Source organism: Ascaphus truei, chromosome 8 (assembly GCF_040206685.1).
Source record: "Ascaphus truei isolate aAscTru1 chromosome 8, aAscTru1.hap1, whole genome shotgun sequence".
Lineage (NCBI taxonomy): Eukaryota > Metazoa > Chordata > Amphibia > Anura > Ascaphidae > Ascaphus > Ascaphus truei.
Genome location: NC_134490.1, coordinates 27283944 through 27305738, shown reverse-complemented (window position 1 = coordinate 27305738; position 21795 = coordinate 27283944). Strand labels below are relative to the sequence as shown.

Genomic DNA, 21795 nt, shown 5'->3' with positions numbered 1-21795 from the left:
CAGGGGTGGCCAACTCCAGTCCTCAAGGGCCACCAACAGGTCAGGTTTTAAGGATATCCCTGCTTCAGCACAGGTGGCTCAATCTGCCTCTGCTTCAGCACTGGTGGCTCAATCAGAGGCTCAGTCTTCGATTGAGCCACCTGTGCTTAAGCAGGGATATCCTTTAAGACATGACCTGTTGGTGGCTCTTGAGGAGTGGCATTGGCACCCCCTGCACCAGAGGCTGTGTGTATTGTATATTTCTATATAAGCCGTATCAGAAAGGACTGCAACAGATAGCTGTCCTCTTGACAGCAAAGGGGATTAACAGACATTCATCATTTTCAGAGGGGATATCGGTCACATTCTGTTTGTGGCAGAAATCTGCTGCACAATGAAAAAGCAGAGGCTGGTGAAATTACTCCGGCAGCACCAGGCATGAGTCACCCTCTGTCCTTTGCCACATATTTGAATAATGACATCACACAGATGCTAAAATAATACATTTAAAAAATAAGCAAAATTCCTTGCTTTATTCTATCACACAGTTATGTTTTCAGCAGATCTCTGCCCACGAAACAATATTTCTGATTTATGTTATTTCTCGAAATGCGCAGTCATCTTTTCACAGGCTTGCGGCAAGCCAAATAAACGGGACCTTTTATTGTTCATCAAAAGCTCTAACCATTAAGGGGCTGTCTGCGTTCTAAAGCGGCAGTTCCACTTATTCTGTCCACTTTTTTTTTGTTAAACCCAGCAGTTTTACATTTTGGCAAATATTGCTGTCAGAACAATCTTTACAGGGATTTTTTTTTAAATGGCAGCTCTGTGATTTTTTAAAATCACCGCCCTGATCATTGTGGCTCTGACTGGTAAATAATTATTTGCTGTGTTGGCTAGGAGTCCATTCTGCAATAAGTTACGCAGTGACATTTGTACGCTTAAATCTTCACTTCTGACGAATGAACCCTCAATTATTCAATAGTGTTTGCATTATTGTATCTCCAATATATGTTTATAAATGGGATTACTGCAGCTCTAATTAGTTATTAGTCTATTTCAAGTAAAGTATGACCATATAATCTGCATAAATATATAATTACCTAGTGTTATCATAGATATAGCCATTTGGTATTAGAACTAGCAATGCATTTAATATGGCAAAAATGATGTGCAATACATACTGGAAATATTCAAATAGATTTGCAGTTGAGAACTTGCAATTGTAGCAATTACTGAAACACTGGCTCAATTTTAACATGGTTATATTTTCTCATAAATTGGTGTAAGGTGTAGCACCATATTGGTGTACGATATCCACTGTGACTCCACCGCGCTTTTTTCATAAAGGTTCAATGTAAAAAAAAATAATCATTCTACACCAATGTGCGTGTCTTAAGTTGCGGGCATCATTTCCTTTGTGACAATAGTGACCGTCTGCGGGTAGTGGTCTGGAGACCACCTCAAATCTATAAACAAACTGTCAATCATTTGGAGCTTAACTCTCCTGACTTTTGTAATTACCAGAGGTCAAAGGTTCCCTGGTTTGGGGGGGGGGGGAAATAAGCCATTTGCATCTTGTTACCCTGCGCGCCAATCCGTATCTGTGGGAACGTGCGTGCGTTCCAAGCGCAGACGCGTCTTGTTTTCGATAGCAGCCGCACAGCGCAGGAATTCAATATGGTAACATTGTTAACGACGCGTTAACTTCAGTTCACTTCCCTGTGCTGGAGAAGATGTTGGTGACATTCTATTGAATGGAACCAAACTCTTCTACAACACTGAGAATCTGTTTCACAGTATATTGTATATGGGCCTAATATTATGCAGGCTTTTTGAGGCAAAATTGAGCATAAATAAGGAGAAGTCTCGGGTTATTTCTTGGTACTGGCTTGTTGGCAACATGTAATTCATATGTATTCCTTATGCTTAGAGAGAGCAGGCAGCAACAGTTCTAACCAACACTAATGGTGACTCGGAGATTGTGTTAGAAACAGATGGTATTTACCAGCGGAAAGGACCCTTTATAATTTCTTTACAGGAGGAGTTTTCAATTCCAGGCCTCAAGAACCCCCCCTCCCACCAACAGGTCAGGTTTTCAGGATATTCCTGCTTCAGCACAAGTGGCTCAATCAGTGGCTCAGTCAAAGACTGAGCCACCTGTGCTGAAGCAGGGATATCCGGAAAACCTGACCTGTTGGGAGGGTCTTGAGTACTGAAACCTGCTTCAAAGAGATCACAATCTGATTTGGGTGCTGGAGCTGCAGGGAGATAAAATGATGTACTCAAGGTCAGCAGGTAATGGGATTATTTGAACCAGGTTCACTTATTATAAAGGCAGTAACAATACCTCTGAGCTATTCCTTCAGTCCGGCATGCTTCCTATTCCTCCAGTAAGGCATGCTTCCTATTCCTATTCCTTCAGTCCGGCATGCTTCCTATTCCTCCAGTAAGGCATGCTTCCTATTCCTATTCCTTCAGTCCGGCATGCTTCCTATTCCTATTCCTTCAGTCCGGCATGCTTCCTATTCCTTCAGTCCGGCATGTTTCCTATTCCTATTCCTTTAGTCCGGCATGCTTCCTATTCCTTCAGTCCGGCATGTTTCCTATTCCTTCAGTCCGGCATGTTTCCTATTCCTATTCCTTTAGTCCGGCATGCTTCCTATTCCTTCAGTCCGGCATGTTTCCTATTCCTTCAGTCCGGCATGTTTCCTATTCCTTCAGTCCGGCATGTTTCCTATTCCTATTCCTTTAGTCCGGCATGTTTCCTATTCCTTCAGTCCGGCATGTTTCCTATTCCTTCAGTCCGGCATGTTTCCTATTCCTTCAGTCCGGCATGCTTCCTATTCCTTCAGTCTGGCATGTTTCCTATTCCTTCAGTCCGGCATGCTTCCTATTCCTTCAGTCTGGCATGTTTCCTATTCCTTCAGTCCGGCATGTTTCCTATTCCTTCAGTCCGGCATGCTTCCTATTCCTTCAGTCCGACATGCTTCCTATTCCTTCAGTCCGGCATGCTTCCTATTCCTTCAGTCCGGCATGTTTCCTATTCCTTCAGTCCGGCATGTTTCCTATTCCTTCAGTCCGGCATGTTTCCTATTCCTATTCCTTTAGTCCGGCATGTTTCCTATTCCTTCAGTCCGGCATGTTTCCTATTCCTTCAGTCCGGCATGTTTCCTATTCCTTCAGTCCGGCATGCTTCCTATTCCTTCAGTCTGGCATGTTTCCTATTCCTTCAGTCCGGCATGCTTCCTATTCCTTCAGTCCGGCATGCTTCCTATTCCTATTCCTTCAGTCCGGCATGCTTCCTATTCCTTCAGTCTGGCATGCTTCCTATTCCTATTCCTTCAGTCCGGCATGCTTCCTATTCCTTCAGTCCGGCATGTTTCCTATTCCTTCAGTCCGGCATGCTTCCTATTCCTTCAGTCCGACATGCTTCCTATTCCTTCAGTCCGGCATGCTTCCTATTCCTTCAGTCTGGCATGCTTCCTATTCCTTCAGTCCGGCATGTTTCCTATTCCTTCAGTCCGGCATGCTTCCTATTCCTTCAGTCCGGCATGTTTCCTATTCCTTCAGTCCGGCATGTTTCCTATTCCTTCAGTCCGGCATGCTTCCTATTCCTATTCCTTCAGTCCGGCATGCTTCCTATTCCTTCAGTCCGGCATGCTTCCTATTCCTTCAGTCCGGCATGTTTCCTATTCCTTCAGTCCGGCATGTTTCCTATTCCTTCAGTCCGGCATGCTTCCTATTCCTATTCCTTCAGTCCGACATGCTTCCTATTCCTTCAGTCCGGCATACTTCCTATTCCTTCAGTCCGGCATGCTTCCTATTCCTTCAGTCCGGCATGCTTCCTATTCCTTCAGTCCGGCATGCTTCCTATTCCTTCAGTCCGACATGCTTCCTATTCCTATTCCTTCAGTCCGGCATGCTTCCTATTCCTTCAGTCCGGCATGCTTCCTATTCCTTCAGTCCGGCATGCTTCCTATTCCTTCAGTCCGGCATGCTTCCTATTCCTTCAGTCCGGCATGCTTCCTATTCCTTGAGTCCGGCATGCTTCCTATTCCTTCAGTCCGGCATGCTTCCTATTCCTTCAGTCCGACATGTTTCCTATTCCTTCAGTCCGGCATGCTTCCTATTCCTTCAGTCCGGCATGTTTCCTATTCCTTCAGTCCGGCATGCTTCCTATTCCTTCAGTCCGACATGCTTCCTATTCCTATTCCTTCAGTCCGGCATGCTTCCTATTCCTTCAGTCCGGCATGCTTCCTATTCCTTCAGTCCGGCATGCTTCCTATTCCTTCAGTCCGGCATGCTTCCTATTCCTTCAGTCCGGCATGTTTCCTATTCCTTCAGTCCGGCATGTTTCCTATTCCTTCAGTCCGGCATGCTTCCTATTCCTTCACTCCGGCATGCTTCCTATTCCTTCAGTCCGGCATGCTTCCTATTCCTTCAGTCCGGCATGCTTCCTATTCCTATTCCTTCAGTCCGACATCCTTCCTATTCCTTCAGTCCGGCATGCTTCCTATTCCTTCACTCCGGCATGCTTCCTATTCCTTCAGTCCGGCATGCTTCCTATTCCTATTCCTCCAGTCCGGCATGCTTCCTATTCCTATTCCTTCAGTCCGGCATGCTTCCTATTCCTTCAGTCCGGCATGCTTCCTATTCCTTCAGTCCGGCATGCTTCCTATTCCTTCAGTCCGGCATGCTTCCTATTCCTTCAGTCCGGCATGCTTCCTATTCCTTCAGTCCGGCATGCTTCCTATTCCTTCAGTCCGGCATGCTTCCTATTCCTTCAGTCCGGCATGCTTCCTATTCCTCCAGTCCGGCATGCTTCCTATTCCTCCAGTCCGGCATGCTTCCTATTCCTTCAGTCCGGCATGCTTCCTATTCCTTCAGTCCGGCATGCTTCCTATTCCTTTAGTCCGGCATGCTTCCTATTCCTTCAGTCCGGCATGCTTCCTATTCCTTCAGTCCGGCATGCTTCCTATTCCTTCAGTCCGGCATGCTTCCTATTCCTTCAGTCCGGCATGCTTCCTATTCCTTCAGTCCGGCATGCTTCCTATTCCTTCAGTCCGGCATGCTTCCTATTCCTTCAGTCCGGCATGCTTCCTATTCCTTCAGTCCGGCATGCTTCCTATTCCTTCAGTCCGGCATGCTTCCTATTCCTTCAGTCCGGCATGCTTCCTATTCCTCCAGTCCGGCATGCTTCCTATTCCTTCAGTCCGGCATGCTTCCTATTCCTCCAGTCCGGCATGCTTCCTATTCCTTCAGTCCGGCATGCTTCCTATTCCTTCAGTCCGGCATGCTTCCTATTCCTCCAGTCCGGCATGCTTCCTATTCCTTCAGTCCGGCATGCTTCCTATTCCTTCAGTCCGGCATGCTTCCTATTCCTATTCCTTCAGTCCGGCATGCTTCCTATTCCTCCAGTCCGGCATGCTTCCTATTCCTTCAGTCCGGCATGCTTCCTATTCATATTCCTTCAGTCCGGCATGCTTCCTATTCCTCCAGTCCGGCATGCTTCCTATTCCTTCAGTCCGGCATGCTTCCTATTCCTTCAGTCCGGCATGCTTCCTATTCCTATTCCTTCAGTCCGGCATGCTTCCTATTCCTATTCCTTCAGTCCGGCATGCTTCCTATTCCTTCAGTCTGGCATGCTTCCTATTCCTTCAGTCCGGCATGCTTCCTATTCCTTCAGTCCGGCATGCTTCCTATTCCTATTCCTTCAGTCAGGCATGCTTCCTATTCCTTCAGTCCGGCATGCTTCCTATTCATATTCCTTCAGTCCGCCATGCTTCCTATTCCTTCCGTCCTGTCTGTTTAATTTTGTTTCAATAGGTGCAAGACTTTCACACAAAATGTACAGTGCTTTTATATTTTGGCTGTGTCTTGGTTTGGTACCAAGCTTTCCCCTGTGAATATATATGATAACAGATTTGAGCAATTACCATGAAAAGAGTGTTTAACCTTTAGAGTAAGCGGGAGGCCCTTGCAACATCCAGTAGACAAAGCCCATTTTCTGCTGGCCTGCAGGAGAGTTTGAGTTGACCACACTCCCAAGATTGCGATCTAAGAGGGGGCGGGACATCCTTTTCAATTGGAGTTATTGTGCAACCACACAAACAATAACGTGGGTGTGATGCCGGAGGGCCACCGGCATGCGAAAGGTTAATGTTTAAACCAGTTTTATTGATGGCAAATGAATTAAATGCGCTACACCATTCTAATACAGTAGATAACACAGCAGGCTAATGTACCTGGCAGCTGAGTGCAAGGCAGCTGGTGTGCTCAGCGAATAGGTAAAAGGTATCATGGTTGCTGAGAGATGGTGTAACCGATTGGTTGAGTGGAGAGCGTTATGTGCCAAACTGGTGGTAGAGGGCAACAGTATATTCTGGAGGAGAGGCAGGCAGTGGTGGCGATGCCTCTCCGTTAATACTGCCCTTATAATGTAGGTTTAGTGGGACCATGAAATAGCTATTGTATGGATGCTTTTCTCATAGGCTGAAGAGGCAGCTCGGTGGCACAACATCACCGCCTTTGAAGCACTTGAAGCCGTTCAAATCTCCGTGTAAATTCTCCTTATGACCTTAGCAAGTCACTTTATATCCCTGTGCACCAACATTAGATAATCAGCTCTTCAGGGCAGGTATTCATTGTGCCTGCAAAAAAATAAATGTAAAAAAAAAAAAATCTATGTACAGTGCCACATACATGGTCACTGCTATGTAAAATACATATATTTTTATTATGGCAAGTAAACATTTGAGTGACCCTAAAAAGATAGAGCGGTTCCACTCCATGTCCTGAGAATCAGTGTACTGCTTTTTCTGTTCACATTCTTATGCCATATTAGGTCATCTTATTAAGCCTTTGAGTAAATTGCTAACAGTTGAAAACATTGTGCTAATGTCAAAGGATTTATAACCTGTGTTGATGGTCATACAATTTACAGAGCAAGTGCAAAGCTAGGAAATGGCCGTTATCTTTAAAAACAATTGTTCTTTGCTTCCTTTTGCATTACAACTATTTTTAGCTGCCAAGATTCCTCAGGTTATGTGAACTGCATTTTTCATGTATGGAAACTGCATATGTGCCAACCCGCGGGGAGAGCGGGGATACAATGGACTTTTCAGTGACATAAAAGGTATCAACAAGATACAGGAGGGAAGCATTTTTCAGAGAGAGAGGAATGTAGGAAGATGTCATGTTCCAAAATTGGATGGTGGAGCAGAAATGTAAGGAACTGATTCACTGAGGGAGTAGGTGATGCATGGAACAGACTTCCAAGCAGGGATGGGGAAGGCTTTGATGGTAAAGGCATTCGAAACTGATGGGAATAGATACAATTGTCCTAAATGTGGGGAAAAGCCAAGGATCAAGTGGGATTTAAGGCTTTGCAGATGTTGGGCTAAGTGGCAGTTTTCTGCTGCCAATGAATGTTACAATGTGCGCCTATTGGGTAATTGTAATGATACAATCCCATGTATGACTGAACTACCACCCAGGATCCCTTTTTAGTAGAGTAATTATTAGTATTATATATTAATATAAGTATTTTGTGTTTACATAAGAGACCTGTATTAATATTAAATAATTTTTTTAAGCATTTTTGATTTCAATGTTTGTAATAATTGTAACCGAAAAGTAAAAGGGGCCAGTCCCTTCTTGGACTGATGTGTACTAATGGCAGGGACATGGTTAATGGGTCACACCTGGGTGATTTGATGCATATTTTACAAAAACCTGACACCTGTAAGTATTTTTGAATTATTTGTTAAAATTCGTTTGTAAGCCTTGTGAGCCGAGACTTGGGAGGGGGTTTGATTTGCTCCCTTTTATGTGATGTTACTGTGTGTTCAACAAGGGTTTGCACAGGCAGAGCCCCCTCTTCTCCTCCCCTTATCTTTATTGACTCTGATACAGACAGGGTGGGCTACCCACAAAGAACAGTGGCAAACACTGCCCCATTCAGAGGCCCCTAAGAATTGCAAGTTGCAATTGATTCCAGATAAACCTTTGTTTTTAACGTGATTAGAATTTGTTTAGGGAAGAAGAGTAAACTCTTACTAAAAGGTTGTTTTGTGACACGCTACATGGGTTTGCACTTTTAATGTGGGGGTCACACCCTGCAGTCTCTCTCCTGTTCCCTGGTCTTTCTGCGAACGGAAAGTATGTTAAAATAGCAATGAAGTTGCCAGTGTTTAACAGATGTGGAATTTCATTTAATAAGGAGGCACAGTTCCACAACTTAACCAGCAACACTTTAACCACTGCAAATCCAGTGTAATTAGCTAGATACGACTGGTGATTTAAATCAGTGGTGCTCAACTCCAGTCCTCCAAGACCCCCCCAACAGGTCAGGTTTTGGGGATATTACAGCTGCAGCACAGGTGGCTTGATCAGTGGCTCAGTCGAAGACTGAACCTCTGAACCACCTGTGCTGAAGCAGGGACTGATTGAGCCACCTGTGCTGAAGCGGGATATCCTTAAAACCTGACTTGTTGGGGGGTGGGGTCTTGAGGACCACTGATTTTAAATCCGTGGCAACGCTGATGGTGCTGTATTATACTGTAGCTTCTTTGCCCCCTTTACAGTATTCAGGGAATTCCTTGCACTGGATCAGTTTACCCTTTACAGGTAACCAATGGACCCCTGACACTTCGGTGTCATGCAGTCGCTCTTGGAGGCTGGTGCTCAGATGCCAGAAATTGAAGTGTAGGGGGCTCCCTAGAAAAACTAGGAAGTGCCCATGAAGTAGCTGGTACGTGACAAGGGCACAGTGACGTCCTATTGAGTACGGACCTTAAACTCTCTATTTGCTGCTACACATCAGGAGTGTGGACTGTGGGATAATTATTTGCTATATGGGAGTAGCTTCAATTCGGTATTGCTATACATTGTACCCAGGGTATAGCAGAACACTCCTACAATCGAACAACCCTTGAATTCTTTCTGTGTGCTAAAAGGTAATGGGGAAAGGCAACATTGCAGATCTGTCTGGGACGTGCGAGTGTGCTCACAAGTGGTATTTTTATGTGCTGTGCTGCCAAAGCAAACATCTATTACTAGACATCCTGATACATTTTCTTTGAGATACTTAAAAAAAAAAAACATTAGGGAAAGATGAAGAATCGGGTAAAGTGAATAGAGAATATAAAATGCACAATTTATAAAAGTAACAAGAAAGTTCTCTAGGAACCAAAAGTGAGATATTAAGCTCTATCAGGCAGGGACAATTCTGTAACATTCTGTGTGCAGCGCAGCTGTATAAGAGAGACATGTCAACAAAGAGTAATAAATATTAGTATAAACAGTATTATTACACAAACCTATGAAAATATTTCAAACGTAGGTGAATGGGTGTGGCAATTCTAGTTTATTTCGATATACCAAAATGCTACCCGTCTGTAACTTAATGCTACCATACTGCAATTAAATGATGTCATTTTGAGTTAAACGATGGGGTAGGTTGGGGGATTAGTATGGGTGGTAATTATAGGTTTTTTTTAGTAAATGAGATTTGAATACCCTGAGAGGAACATGCATACAGTATATAAACAGTGTTGAGGTTTTTTAAATGACAGTATTTATTATGGTGTTGGAATTTCCTTTTCGCGTTGTTTAACAGAGTTCATTTCACCTTTTAAATCTGGATTCACTTTTAAAGTGAGAAACAAGATCCGCAAACATGTAGAGCTCCACTTGTAAATGAAAACAGGAAACAAGGAGATGTTTAAAGCGTTCAAGAATGCCTAAATATTTTAACTTGTCTGAATATGTTAGGAATGTCCGACGAGGGACTGGACCATTTTAGGTAAATTACAAAATCTTACAAATAATTTCAAATCCCCATGTAAAATCTCCACTTATCTTTTCAGAACATGGTTTGAGGAAAGTGCCCTCTGGTGGAGAAAAATATACAACACTTAAGTAATAATCCCTGAAAAACAGGGCATTGCTGGCCAATAAGGCCCTGGCTGGAAGAGTTGAAGGCCCGAGGCGAAGCCGAGGGACTTTAACCCAGCCAGGGCATTATTGGCCAGTAATGCCCTGTTCTTCGGGGATTATTACTATTATAGGCTAAATGTAGACATTTTTCATAAATAATAGACACTTTTGTATAGTTATATAGATTTTTTATTAAAATAAAATGGTAAATACATGAATCCACCTCTATATACGCTTACACTGCAGATATCTATATACACACACTGCCGCCCCCTCTGTGTACACACACACACACACACACACACACACACACACACACACACACACACACACACACACACACACACACACACACACACAACTCAGCAGATCTACACACACACAAACTGCTGCTACACACACACAACACAGCACCTACTCACACACAGCACCTACTCACACACAGCACCTCCTCACACACAGCAACTCTACACACACACACACACACACACACACACACACACACACACACACACACACACACACACACACACACACACACACACACACACACACACACACACACACACACACACAACACAGCACATCTACACTCACAACACAGCACCTCTACACACAACACAGCACCTCTATACACAGCACAACACAGCACCTCTACACACAACACAGAACCTCTACACACAACACTTCTACACACAACACAGCACCTCTACACACACAAACTGTTGCTACACACACATACAACAGCACAGCACACACACACACACACACACACACACACAGCTGCTGCTGCTGCTACACTCATAAACACTGCTGCTGCTGACACAAACACACACACACACACACACACACACACACACACACACACACACAGAAACTACAGCCAGAAACAAACTGCAGACAGACACTCACTTGCTTTGCAGACTCTCTCCCCCACCCCACCAATTCAACTAAATCTTCTCAGTTCACGGAGCAAGGGGGAGGAGTCAACACATGGCTGATACTTCTTAACCAATCCCCTGCCCTGTCTCAGAGCTGTTCCTACTTTTAGACCAATCCCCTGCCCTGTCTCACCTGTTCTAAAAGCTGATTGGCTGGAAATAATCACATTGAAATCAACACTTTGCAAGCAGCTAAAATTCCGGGCGTTACTGATTGAATAATGCCCGGAATTTTAACCAATCAGAGGGCAGGAATTTCAATAATGCCCGGAATTTGACTGCTTTAGCCTATAATGTATAATAATAATAATGACATTCAGGTATCTTTCTCTATTCACCAAAAAGTCTTCTAAAAAATAGTCTACTTAGCAAGACATCAGCAGAAGTGAATGTAGCAATTACTAACCAAGTTTTTAGTCTTGTAGTAATAAATTAAAGGGACAGTCCTGCTGAGTATGAAAGTGAACTAAGAACAATAATATATCAACGGTGCGCAAACTGGGGGGGCGGGAGAATTTCTAGAGGGTGCGCGGGCGGTTACAGAGGCTCCACGCTCTTCTCCATGGTATTTAAATGAAATACTGGGGAGGCGTGAGGCCTCTGTAACTCACGTACTTGCTCTCTGCCGGGTCTTCGGCGACGCGTCGCATGAAGGTATGGGGTCACGTGACATGACCCACGACGTCATTTGACGCTGAGTCATTGGAGAGGGGGGGGGGTGTAAACGCTGTGGCTCCCGGGCAGGGGGGCGCAGCTCAAAAAGTTTGCGCACCCCTGATTATATATTATCTTTAACTGTGCATACAATGTCTTGTATATAATGTACTGTATAACCCTTTTCACTCATTGTAACTCGTATTTGTAACCATGTATTTGTCATTGTAACTCTGTGCCCAGGACACACTTGAAAACGAGAGGTAACTCTGAATGTATTACTTCCTGGTGACACATTTTATAAATAAATAAAATAAGGACAGTGACATGTTTGAGGCAATCCAAGCCGTTTTTTTTCTTCGTTTTTAAAAAATATATATGCTTGAAGCAGGGGGTCTCCGGAGGTGAACCCCATCAATTTTATCTCTGGGGATCCCCTGCTTCCTGAGATACAGACCTCCATAGGGAGCGCCCGGTATCTCTGCGGAGTTTGAAGGACCCGATCTCGCGGGCCAAAAGGAAGCTGCAGGGGATTATTTCACGACTTCCTATTGGCACTCGTGACGCATTTGAACGCCACCATTATGTTAGGCACACAGTTTCTCTGCCTGCATAGATACCAGCACCGCTACTGAAGTAAGTATCTCGGGAACCACCGAGTCCCCGGAGCTGAAATGAATGAGGTTCAGCTCCGGAGACCCCGTGCTTCAACCCTACAAAGAAAAAGCAAACGATATGCACGGTGTTGTGCTGCTTTAAGAAAGCATTATTCAGATCCCGAATGTATTTAATGTTGCCAACGCCCAGAGTAGTAACATTATTGCAGAACCTGTTGTGATGTCTTCTCGTTGTATTTCATGTCTTTGCACCTTTTATTGTATCATTCAGTGCTGCCGTTGCTTTAGTTTTGGTCCTCGGCATTTCCAGTTATAACAGAAAGATGATACTAACAGTTTCCTGTTTTCAACTGTGTGTCTTGTATGCCGTTTATCAGAAGACGGCAGATACTCATTTTCTGATGCAGATAATATGTTGGATTCCTTCCAGTCTTCATCAGATTGTCACTGATTGTAACTGTGTTTTTTCCCCCCAAAGTTTACCCGTTATATTTCAGTTGTTCGGTTATTTTTTTCTTCATTGTCCCAGAATTGTGTTTGGTATTTAATGCAGAAATACTGGTTTAATTTATTCAAATTCCTTTATTACGGGATTGAAGCCGGGGGGGCTTCCTGGGCGGCACTGTGTTCATTTGAGCTCCGGGGACCCCCTGCTTCCTGAGATCCTTATCTCCGTAGGGGGGTGACGGTATCTCTTCTCAGGTTAAATGTCCTGGTCACACGGACCAATAGGAAGTCGCAACGGGTGACGTCACAGCTTCCTATTGGCCGGGCGGGATATTTAAACGCTGCCATTAGTTAGGCACACAGTTTCTCTGACAGCGGATACCGGCACCCCCTACGGAGGTAAGTATCTCTGGAAACAGGGGGTGCCCAGAGCTGAAATTCACACCGTTCAGCTTCGGAGACCCTCTGCTTCAATCCTGTAATACAAAATAAATTTAAAAAGTGAAACTCATATTGCTGCGTTAAGCACAGACTATATAGGCGTTAAAGCACAGCAACTCTCTTTTTTTGTCCCATGTGCACCAGCTTGTTATTCGGCAGGGGTTATAGGGGATTTAAACAGGAGTTACCAGATGTACATTTCACTGGATCACATTCAGTGTCTGGACCTGTCACTTTTGTGCATCAATATTCTCTGCTAAATAAACTCGCAAGAAATACTGTACATATCACCGCGCTTCTCCCTTTGTGGAGTATGCAGCTGGTAAAAGGATTGGCCTTAGATTTATGGATAACAAAGAACAATTCCTGCACTTCCACCAATTGGGCTAAAATATACTAGTGACACTTTCACATTTAGAGCCGAAGTCTGTGTAACAAAGGAGCCATGTGGTTGTATCTTTTGATCGTTGATCTTTTTACCTTGACGAGGTTGACGGCTTGAATCATGTTTTGATCAAAAGATGCAACCAAATAACTCCTTTGTTACACAGACTTAGGCCTCGGCCATGGTTATTGCTGGCGGGCGAAGGCGCGCTGAGGCTGAGGGAAAGCGGGGGCGTGTCGGGGGCGTGTTGGCGGGTGGGCCAGTGACGTCACGGAGCTGGTTCGCCCTCTTTGGGCGAACCGCTCACGTGACCGGCCCTGCGCTCCGGCAAGCGGGAAAATGTTACATTTTCCTAAGACCTACGCTTCCGCGCGCTTGCGGAAGCGTAGGCGAGACCCTACTAAAGCCGCTCTCATTGTGGCTGTAGGGGCTCAGTGCCGAGCGGAAGCGCGCCTCCGCCCGCAAGCACTATCCATGGACGCGGCCTTAGGCTCTAAACGTAAATATGTCACTAGTATAAGCCCAAATTGGTAGGAGCGCAGGAATTATTCTTTGTTTTCCATAAACTCTCAAGACTAGCAATCTGCAATGTAAGACAACTCAATTAACACGACGTTGTACATTTCTTTTCTTCTTTTTTTTTTGTGCATCTAAATGTCTGTATATTTTAGTCTGGCCCTATTACTATATTACTTTTAGGTTGGCACTCTTAAGTTCCGAGGTGTTCAAAACCAGAAGTAGAGCTATCGATTTGTTAAAATGAAATCTCTTCAAAACTAAGCTTATTAAGGAGACCCCGTGGGCCTGAGAAACCTTTCAAGTCGCAAACAACTGTACTCACTAATGTTGAAATATGTGTTTGCTTTCTTTGTACTAATCTGACTGGAAATGTAGTTTTCGGGGGAAGATAAAATGGCCGCAGCTTTTCTCTATCAGTAGAGGTTGGCATGGTGCGGCAGATGCCTGTGTAATAACAAGCTGGGGAAAATTCAGCAAAATGTCAAGTTTATTTGAAACAAATTAAAAGCAATAAATAGAAGACCACAATGATCAGTTGATGTTCTGACGTAATTATTGTTGGTCGGGGGGGGGGGGGGGGGTGGGGGATACAGCTTTAACAGTGCACTGCAGGACTCTCGTGGTGAAGGGGTTAAATACAAGTGAGTGGTCAAAAATATGACGGTCAGACCATCAAATGTCCTAATTTCCTTTCCATCCATTTTCAGGTGTTCGGTATGGAATAATTGTGGATGAGAAGAGAGTCTCAGGAACACACGTTTTATCACAGCAGCATTCACTGTATTCTGCAGTATCAACTGAATCAAGTGAGTATTAATGGTGTCAACTATATACTTTCCTTTGGAAATTCTTCAGGTGATGTCTAAACGACACATACAGTAGGTGGCTATTTATTAACATGCAATTGTGCACAGAAACCCCCTGCACCAACGTTCTCGCTGAATCCTACGAAAAATCTGTGATATTTTCAGACGTTTTGTTTTCTGGTGGAACAACTGTGTGTGTGTGTGTGTGTGTGTGTGTGTGTGTGTGTGTGTGTGTGTGTGTGTGTGTGTGTGTGTGTGTGTGTGTGTGTGTGTGTGTGTGTGTATATATATATATATATATATATATACAGTATGTATAAATACAACTGTATAAATACAACTGTATGCTCATCTGCATGTCTTAAGCAGGTCTGCAACCCTGCCTTTCCCCATTATCACCCAGCATACAGCACTTCCACTGCAGCAAGGGATTCTGGGAAATGACATGCAAATGAGCACACAGTGCCACTTTTTGCTTCAAAAACCATTTTTGAAGCAAAAAGTGGCACTGTGTGCTCATTTGCATGTCATTTCCCAGAATCCCTTGCTGCAGTGGAAGTGTTGTATGCTGGGTGATATGGTGAGAGGCGGGGTTGCAGACCTGCCTAAGACATGCAGATGAGCATACAGTTGTATTTACATTTGCATATTTGCTTTGCTGTGGAGGGTTTTTGTCACTTTTTTTACTCACCATAACTTAACTCAGTATATATATATATATAGATATACATATCTATATATATATATATATATATAATCTTCAACCCTTGTCGACCCACTGCTGGATGAAGCCTCCCCAATTATCTTCCACGTACTGCGGTTGCAGTCTCTCTCTTACGTTGCTCCAACCCCACTTCTGTTTTGATCCTCCCATCTTACTTTTGGTCGTCTTGGTCTTTAAATCTCTTGGAATCCAGTTGGGTGCCATCTTTGTCTAACAATGGTCATTTCTTCTTTAGATATGTCTGTCCCATTGCCATTTTAATTTCTTCATCCTTGTGATGATGTCACAGACTTTGTGATCGAATCCATTCATAATTTTTTCTATCTCTACATGTAATAGCCAGCATACATCTCTCCATAGTTATTTGCATTATCTGAAGCTTCAGAATTAACTTCGCATTTAGGTTCTGAGTTTCACATCCCGTGCGTGAGCAGGGGCAGTATACACTGGTCGAAAACTTCTTCTTAAGGCACAGTGGAAGGTTCCTTTGAAATATGGTCTTATTTCTTCCAAATGCTCTCCATCCCATCTTCATTCTCCTATTGATTTCATTCAAAAGGTTTCCATCCATTGTTATTTACCAGCCAAGGTAAACACAGACTACAACTTCTTCTAGTTCTATTCCATTTATTTCAATCTTTGCAGACTTGACACGTTTATTGAACATCACTTTGGTCTTGCTGAGATTCATACGGAGGCCCACATTCTTACTTTCTCTGGCAAGTTCTCCAATTTGTTGCTGCAGGTCTTCTGGACTCGGGGCAAGATAACAATATCATCTGCAAATCATAGTTGACTTAAATATTCACTGTTGATTTTAATGCCTTTTTCTCCCCAATAAAGTGTCTTGAACAATTCTTTAAGTGTTGCAGTGAAAAGCTTTGGTGATACGGTGTCTCCATGTCTCACTCCCTTGCTGATCCCTATCTTGCTTGTATCTTCATGTAATCTCATGGTTAATGTGGCATTCTTGTAAATGTTCTTTATAATTTCAATGTACGCTTCAACATTTTGTTTTCTTAATGCATCTAAGACCGCTGAGGTGCAGACAGAATCAAATGCTTTTTCATAATCTATGAATCCTAAACTGAGCGGTAGATTGTATTCATTGCTTCGGGAAATCACGTTTTGTATGATTAGTCCATTGTGTTGTATCCACTGCGAAATTCTGCATGTTATCACGACTGGGCAAAGGCCAGGGTCTGGTGTAGTTGATTAGTGATTATCTTCGTAAAAATCTTGTGATTGGAAGTAGACTGATAGGTCTGTAGTCCTTGAGGTCTTCTTTGTCTCCTGTCTTGTGGATTAGGATAACTATGGCATTTCTCCATTGCTCTGGAATTGTCCTGTTCTTCGAGCAGCATTTAAAGATTTTTGCAATCATTTTTTCTACTTCTTCCCCAGCTTCTTTTAAGATTTGAGTTGTAATTCCATCTTTCCCGGGAGCCTTCCTGTTCTTCATGGATTTTATTGCTTTTGACACTTCTTTTGGAAGGAAGCATGGTACATCATTGGTTGTGTCTTGTCGCTTGTCCTTTGCTGGATTATGCCCTGTGTTATCTGTGTTCGCATACAATGTCATGTAGAAGTCCTCAACTCTCTTGTCTTTTATCGTTGATCCATTGTCTTGTTTGAGTGAAATTATTGCTTCCCAACCATAAATCGCTGTTTTGTTTCTTTGAAGCTTTTGTTACCTTCAATAGTCTTTTTCATCATATCACAGTTAAATTTTCGTCTTCACTTATATGTTTCCGGATTGTCTTGCACAGTTCTGCATATTCAATTCTTATTCTTGTTTGTTGGGATTGCTTAATTTCTTGGCTGCTCGTTAATTGTTTGGTCTCAGATATTTTCTTATGTTTTTTGTTAGTGATTTCCCCAAGTTATTTCTGTGCTTTTAACTACAATCTTCATAACGTCTTCATAATTGTTTGTGAAAATGTTCATGCATTTTGAGGAAGCTGAAGCAATTTTTCAGTACTCATTAAAATTATTTGCCGTTATTCTTGAGGTTATTGATGCTTAATTGTTTTTGTCTGCTTTTTAATCTGTTTCTCTTCTTTCCAACTTCGCATTCAGATGTAATCTGCAGAGAACCAGTCCGTGATCGCTTCTTATGTCAAAACGGTTAAGGACTGTGCAGTTTTCAATCTTGTGTTTCTTGTTAATTAGGATATAGTCCATTTCATTCTTGATTAGTTGTGTGTTTTCCATGTCCATTTTCTATTTGGATTCTTCTTGACAAATTAAATCATGATGTAGAAGTTTCCACATTCTGCAAATTCTGCCAATCTATCCCCACGTTCATTCATGTTACCGTAACCAGACTTACCAACTGATGCTTTGTCTTTTTGGTTGAGGAAAAGAAGGATCCAACGCTCAACAGTTTTGATTATAATGCTAATTTATTTGTGCCACACAACGTTTCAACCTAAATAAGTCTTTCTCAAGTTACTAAGTGACTTGTCTTTTTGGTGGGCACCAATCTTTGCATTAAAATCTCCCATAACGATCTTCACGTGATAAATTCCTTGGTAGTTAAGTTGGTTGATTTCATGGTAGAAATTTTTCACTTCATTGTCCGTGACTTGATGTTGGATCATACACTTGGATAATTTGAAGCCTGTATCTCTCTAACAACTGAAAGACGATTCTAGCTGCTCCTTTCTGATGAGCTTTCATACTCCACTATGTTGTTTCTCCATCTCTTAACAAAGAAGTCTACTCCACTTATTCTTCCATTATCTTTACCTCTGTAATAGAATAGGGGTTCGCTTTGGAGCTCAATGAAGCCTTCATCTTTTCTTCTAACTTAACCAAGGCCAACAATATCCCATTTAATTTTTTCAAGTTCTTGTCGTGTTGCTTCATTGGAGAGAGTCCGGAAGTTGTAGGTAGCCAGGTTTAGGTTTGAGTGACAGCTTCCTGAACTCTGTGAAGCCCAGAGACAATCTGTAGAATGAGGGTCACTGCTTTTCGGTGTGTTCCACATTTGGGGTTTGAGGCCTTACTTGCCATGCCAGTCTTATTTACATGTTGGCAAGTACCTTTCCCACTTTAGCTGGGTATATTGTTCAAGCTTTAATAGTATGTTTAAACCTACCAGCACAAGTGCCACTATACATCTTCCCGAACACCTGCTGCCACCTTCCTGTCACTTTGTGGCAGTGATATACTGTAAGGATTTGAGGAAAGGATATATATGTGTGTGTGTGTGTGTGTGTGCGCGCAAAAAAATGGATGCGCAGAAATCAAACTGCCTGTAGGTGTGGTGATAGTGTCTAAATATGCTGCCTCAATGTTTAAGGTTCTACACAAAAAACAACAATAAGATACAAATTGAAAATAAACATAAGGCACAATATAGAAACTCAATGTTAACTTGAAGTGTCTCAGTAAAGAGGAACAGTTACACTGAATCAGTGTGACACACGATATGAAAGTCCTAATGAGAGTAATCCTGAAAATGATAGAGAAAAGCCAATATGGTGAAGCACTGTAAGATTGTATTGTCACACCCAATGGAGAGACGCTACTTACAATATAGCAGAAGTTAACAGCATTTTTGATACAATTCCAGCCACAATGGAGACCGCGGATGGCGGCGTCTCTGCCTCCACGCTGGGACTCCACGAATCAGCTGACCGAGTCCAAGAATCAAATCCTCATGCTGTTTCTCTCCCTCTGGTCACCTGATGATGTCAATAGGATGCAGGAGATTGCTGTGCTGTGTAAGTCCTACAGCCAGTATAGCACTTCTTGCTGTGCTCTGTCAGACTCTAGTGCACTATAATATTGGGTGCAGTCTGACTGGTATTCAGAAAGTTATATGAGCATTAACCCTACGCGTTTCCTCTCAGTTGAGACTTCCTCAGCTCATATAACCTGCTGAATACCAGTGAATACCAGTCAGACTGCACCCAATATTATAGTGCACTAGAGTCTGACGGAGCACAGCAAGAAGTGCTATACTGGCTGTAGGATTTACACAGCACAGCAATCTCCTGCATCCTATTGACATTATCAGGTGACCAGAGGGACAGAAACAGGACGAGGATTTGATTCTTGGACTCGGTCAGCTGATTCGTGGCGTCCCAGCGTGGAGGCAGAGACGTCGCCATCCATGGTCTCCATTGTGGCTGGGATTGTATAAAAAATGCTGTTAACTTCTGCTATATTGTAAGTAGCGTCTCACCATTGCTTTAAAAAATATATATCTTAATATATAAAATCGAAAGGTTGGTACTAGCTGCGGTGAATCTGATTGGTCCGTGGCCACCCCGACTCTCATTGGCCAAGAGGTACGCCCCACTGTGACACACACCTCCCACACGACTCTCATTGGCCAAAAGTTACAGTGACATCACTGACACATACCTACTTCACTCTCACACACTTGCACTGACAGCATACCCCCACAGAACCCCTGCCGAGTCCTTGGTAAGTTTATACCTCACACTCTCACCCCTGTACACACACACACACTCCACACATATAGTCACTGTCATCCCACAACTCACAGTCATGCTGTCACCCCTGTGTACACACACACACACACACACACACACACACACACACACTCACTGTCATCCCACACACTCACAGTGACCACACTGTCATCCCACAACTCAGTCATGCTGTCACCCCTGTGTACACACTGCTTACTCCCCTGTAGCTAACACTCATGCTTACTCCCCTGTGCACATGGTCTGACAAACGCACACACACGACGACACTACCACGCACGATGAACACTCCCTGTAGCCCTGCACTCTACCTTTATGTCTTACTAAAAACACATATATTACAATAAATATATATTAAAATAATGGCGTGCGCAGTTTTAATTTCTATTACACAAATGGCCGCACGTACCTTCACCTACGCACTCTTTATTAACTTTCTAAAATGGCCGCCACACCAACTTACAACATGTACCTTACATTGACATTATACAATGTCCCGCTCAGTCACCTCCCTCCCCGGCGCTCTCCTGTCCCCCGTCCGCTCTCCTGTCCCCCGTTCCCCCTCCTGTCCACTGTCCCCCATCCCCCCTCCTGTCCACTGTGTCCCCCCTCCTGTCCACTGTGTCCCCCCTCCTGTCCACTGTGTCCCCCCTCCTGTCCACTGTCCCCGCCCCCTCCTGTCCACTGTCCCCGCCCCCTCCTGTCCACTGTCGTCCCCCCCTCCTGTCCACTGTCCCCCCCCTCCTGTCCACTGTCATCCCCCCCCTCCAGTCCACTGTCATCCCCCCCTCCTGTCCACTGTCATCGTCCCCCTCCTGTCCACTGTCGTCCCCCTCTCCTGTCCACTGTCCCCCCCCTCCTGTCCACTGTCCCCCCTCCTCCTGTCCACTGTCCCCCCCTCCTGTCCATCCCCCCTCCTGTCCACTGCCCCCCCCCCCTCCTGTCCACTGTCCCCCCCCCTCCTGTCCACTGTCGCCCCCCCCCCGTCCACTGTCCCCCCCCCCCGTCCACTGTCACCCCCCCCCCGTCCACTGTCGTCGTCCCCCTCCTAGCGAGAAATTTAACTCACGAGCAACACCGGGTCTCTCAGCTAGTATATATATATATTCAGTGGTTGACAAATCACCAAAAAATCTACTCGCCACACAAAAAAATCTACTCGCCACCTAGTACCAAACGTGTGCTGCTTGGGCCAATATTTACTCGCCCGGGGGTTAAATACACTCGCCCGGGGCGAGCAAATGTATACGTTTGTCGAACACTGTATATATTTATATTTAAGCACTGTATGCTAGGTGATAATGGTGAAAGGTAGGGTTGCAGACCTGTCTAAGATATGTGAATGTGCTCACAAGTGATTATATATATATATATATATATATATATATATATATATATATATATATATATATATATATATATAGGGAACCATGTTAAAAATGGTTTTTGAAGCAAAAAGTGGCACTGTGTGCTCATTTGCATGTCATTCCCCAGAATCCCTTGCTGCAGTGGAAGTGCTGTGTGCTGGGTGATAATGGTGAAAGGCGGGGTTGCAGACCTGCCTAAGACATGCAGATGAGCATACAGTTGTATTTACATTTGTGTATATATATATATATATATATATTTATATATATATATATATATATATATATATATATGTATATATATATATATATAAAAAAAATATATATATATACAGTGTTCGACAAATCACCCAAAAATCTACTCGCCCAACCAAAAAATCTACTCGCCACCTAGTCCCGCCCCCAACCCCACCCCTAGTCCTGCCCCCAACCCTAGTCCCGTCCCCAACCCTGTTTTAAAATAAAATATATAAATAAAATACATTTAATAAATTCCTAGTCAGAACA

At 43.7% G+C, this 21795-nt stretch overlaps 1 protein-coding gene across 50 annotated transcripts in view; it reads left to right on the top strand.

Annotated features, from left to right (window-relative positions):
* Window positions 1-21795, top strand: part of SORBS1 (sorbin and SH3 domain containing 1) — a 296558-nt gene that overhangs the window by 135119 nt on the left and 139644 nt on the right. For all 50 annotated transcript variants that reach the window (XM_075610940.1, XM_075610957.1, XM_075610946.1 and 47 more), the window contains one exon: window positions 14633-14731. The gene's annotated coding sequence lies outside the window, so the exon portion shown is untranslated. The remainder of the gene's footprint in view (window positions 1-14632; window positions 14732-21795) is intronic.